Raw genomic sequence first — 4,728 nt, forward strand, 5'->3', positions numbered from 1 at the left:
CAAAATCCTACCATCTCACATAAAATCCAGAGAAATAATCAAACTCACTAGGGAACTAACTGAATGGTGCGTAGTGTAAAAAAAGAATTTTGGAAGATAAAAAGTAAATATAACTTTAGGAGATGGAAATACTCGTTACTTCCATGATAATGCCAAACAGAGATATGGGAGAAATAGGATATGATCCATTAAACATGATAATGATAGACGTGTTAGTACTAAACCTGAAATATCGAATCGCCTAACCCAACATTTTAAACACATAACAACTAATGTTGATCCTGTGATAGATCAAAACCTAATATATCTTGTACCAACTAGTATCACCGAGGTAGAAAACAAAACCTTGAAATAATACCCTCTTGCATGGAAATCAAAAACACTTTGTTTGCAATGGATCCTAATAAAAGCCCAGGACCAGACGGATTTCCACCAATTTTTTTACAAAAAAACTGGAAGACTATAAAAGATGATTTTATTAGCATGATCCAAACTTTTTTTAGGACATGATAGATGAACTCTAGCTTCATATCTTGATACCCAAAACACCCAATCCCACAATAGCCGCCGATTTTCGCCCCATTGCCCTATGCAATACTTCATATAAGGTGATATCGAAGATAATATCTAATAGAATAAAACTTGAATAAAATTATCTCACCTTACCAATCTTCCTTCATTTTTAAAAGGTAGATATATGACAATATTGTTATGGCGCATGAGTTAATTCATAATACGAGGATAAAAGAAGGTCTTATGGGAATCAAGGTAGATATGTCTAAAGCCTTCGATAGGGTAGAATGAATATTTTTGATCAAAATCATGAAGAAAATGGGGTTCTCGGAGTATTGGTGTAATATCATACATCAATGCATTTCTACTACAAACCTAGTTATCATGTTGAATGGCTCCCCATGTGGTTTCTTTAAACCTACAAGGGGTCTTAGACAAGGGGACCCACTGTTCCCATATCTATTTCTCCTAGTTATGGAATCCCTATTTGAACCATCATCCATGCCGAAGATATGGGTATGATGAAAGGTCACAAGATTACCAAACATGCCCCTTATGTGGCGCATCTGCTTTTCGCCGATGATTGCCTTCTTTTCTGCGAGGCTACAACCCAGACTAGTCATAATTTGATACACATATTTAATGAATTTGGTATAACTTCAGGACAATTAATAAATTTAGCAAATCAGGAATCTTTTATAGTAAAAAAATTGACGATGAAAAGAAGAAGGAAATCTAACATATTCTGCAGGTAAAACCCATTCCTCTTGATGATAGATACCTAGGGTCGCCTCTTTTCACCAACAAATCCAAAGTCAAAAGTTTTGAACTCATGGTTAAAAACATGAAATATATACTCATAGATGGCAAAAGAAACATCTAAATACAGCAGGAAAAATTATTTTGATAAAATCTACAACTTCAACCATGAGTATTTATCAAATGAACTGTTTAAAATACCAAAAAAGGTTTGTAAAGAAATTAACAAGTTACAACGTGACTTTTGGTGGGGTAAGGATGTTAACAAACCAAAAGGAATGTATCTTAAGGGTTGGGACCCCATATGTACATCCGTCGATCAAGGTGGTTTAGGAATTCATAACATACTTCATTTTAACACTGCCATGATAACTAGAATGAGCTGGAGACTGAAAGAGAACCCAAATACCCTTTGTGCCTCAGTTCTTAAAGCTAAATACTACCCAGACAAAGATGTAATGCACCTAAACACTAAACCTAAACAAACTGATAGTTGGATATGGAAGGGCATAAAAAAAGGGATAAGACAGATTCATAATAATTGTTTCCGGATCATAGGATAAGGAAATAAAATAAACATTTGGAATGATCATTGGATCAAGGATAGAAAACCACCTTATTTAAAACCAAATGTGGGAATATAAGGCCTGAATAAGGTTAGTGATCTCATTACTCAGGGAAAAGAAAGAAATTTTTCTAAGCTATCTTTCTGCTTCGACACTGAAACCCTAAATACCATCAAACAAATCCATATTCCTCTGGAGGACAGGGAAGATAAATCCATTTAGATCTTTCTCCAGATGGTAAATTCACTGTAAAATCCCTTTATAACAGATTAAATGACAATACAAACACTACAATAAGGTGGACCTTAATCTAGAAATTGAGAGTATCTCATGCTATTAAGATGTTTATGTGGAAATGGTGCATGCTATTCTTCCTAATAATAGTGAAAGAATGGCTGCAATTCTGCCAAACATAAACAAAACCTGTCAATTGTGCAATTCACGAAATGAATCTTTAACTCATATTATTCTGGAATGTAATTTTACTCCTCAAGTATGGAACCATTTAAACTTTAACATGAACTATGTAAAGAAAAATGCTACAACATGTCATGAATGGCTTAATAGTTTACTTAATTCTAAATTTAGAGATGGGGAATATATGTAGCAGCACCATTTCATGGTACATCTGGAAAGCTAGGTGCAAAAAAGCCATAGGTAACAAATACCAAAACAGCTGGGTCACGACTAACAAAGTGTTGAAGTACATAATGTGAATAACATAAACTATGAACTGTCTCAGACTCTTTACTATAATGATCTGTTGGATGAAAATCTAAGATCACAAACCTGAACTACACCAGCTATCCTGCATTTATGAGATTGAGAATTAACATTGCTTTGTCCATGTTGCCAGATATCTGTGATTCTGCGATGCGACTGACATTGGTTGATGATACAGGAATCTGTAGAGAATCCAGGGGAGAATCATCGGGATGGAACTTAAGCGAGTTTCTAGAACAGAACATAGACGAAATAGCTTTCCAATGGGAAAATAAACTCAGTGAACATCACATTGAATTTCAAAGTAACGCTCAACCTACTCTTCAATTGTTAATTGGAATGTACTGTAAGGAAAGGGAGGGGAAATACAAGAATATCACCCATTTTGATGATTACAGACGAAAGTCAGTGAATTTCAAAGTTATGTCCTTCATTTTAGTTAACATGAAAGACAACTTATTTGTGGCAAACATTTCTACCATTTGTAACAAATCTGTATTAATATCCATATGGTTAGGAACCAATCTGATTAGACTAATCAGGGACACCATTACAAATCCTGATTTGAACTGGCCCATGTATTTGAACAATGTTACCTCTTCAGGGTAATTGTGTATTCACTATTTTTCTTATTAAAAAAAAAGTCTTTACAAATAGTGCTTGGATTTGATTAAAATGAGATAAATTAGTAACACAATTAATTTATTTTGATTTTCCAAACCGTTAGTACCATTTTTGGCGTGTCTAAAACCGTCCAATGAGTGTCCACAAAATATCCAATATCGACTTTTACGGGACACATAATATGGCGTGTCCATTACGTGTCGGTCTCGTGTCATGTCTGATGCGGTTACGACATCTTTTTTTGGAGTGGCCATGCAACCTAAAAATCTGTCAACGAATGTTTATCATTCCATTTTACTTGATGCCCAGTGAGGGCTATTGTTACGTTCATTTAACTATTAACGTTAAATGACATGCAATTTTTCTTATATACATGTTTTAACATGTATAAAAAAAAGCATCAGTTGCAGATCCTTTCCAGAGAATGATTGTACGAAATTCAATCCATGAAAAGTCATCATGCTCGACTGAAGAATAACATGCTGACAACAACTAGTCGGCAGTTCGGTATTGACGACTTTTAATAGCGACATCAAATGTCGTGATGGTTTATTTATTACAACTATGCGAACTAACCATTTTTAAACAGTTCAAATGCATTGCAATTGGTCGTCATGGTCGAGAAATAAAAAACTGACGACTATAGATATGGTAGTTATTGATCTGTTGGGTTTGCTGAGTAACCATTTTTGAACAATGCAAATGCATTACAAATTATCTTCATCGTCAAGAATGAAAAAAACCCGACATACTATGGGTATGGTATTTATATTTTCCAAACCACGACGACTGAAACAAAAATTTGGACACATGAGAACTTATTTTGCGCAGTTATTGGTCATCATGATCAAAAATGCAACAAACTGACGACTGTTTATTAGTTGTCAAGTTAATTTCTCAAACCCATGACGACTAATAACAAAATTGGACATATGATAACTTGTTTTTTTTGGGAGTTATTAGTTGTCATGGTTTAAATTTTCAAAACTTGACGATTGTTCATACTACATCACTAGTCATCAAGATTTATGGATGAAGACTATGACGACCCTGTAGATGTTACTTTCAGAAATAAAAACTCTTTAAAGTCGTCACGCTATTCATCCTACAATCGCGACGATAAAAAATAAATATGAAAAGGCGCCATAGTGGGAGAAGAGATACCATGATGACCGTACAACTGTAATTCAACAATTTCAATTTTTCTGACTTAATATAACATTCAAACACCAAAATAAAATACTAGATGGAGTTTGAAAGTATTAATCGACAATGAATGTTTTCAAATCGACGAGTTTTTTTAATTTGAAAATGGTGAAATATGGAGAAGGATAAAAGAATAAGTTATTAGGTTAACGAAGAAGGAGAAATAAATGAAAAAGGTTTGGATCTTAAAAAAAAAGAAAATTAGTTTTAGTTATCATTAAGGGAAGAACGATTATGTAACTTTATATACATTAGACACACCTTAGCATACCATTATAGTTGGGAACAAAATCCACAGTCCCCAAGGTCTGGGTATACCCCAGTTAAACGAGTTATA

The sequence above is a fragment of the Papaver somniferum genome, chromosome 7, assembly GCF_003573695.1.
Source record: "Papaver somniferum cultivar HN1 chromosome 7, ASM357369v1, whole genome shotgun sequence".
NCBI classification, from domain to species: domain Eukaryota; kingdom Viridiplantae; phylum Streptophyta; class Magnoliopsida; order Ranunculales; family Papaveraceae; genus Papaver; species Papaver somniferum.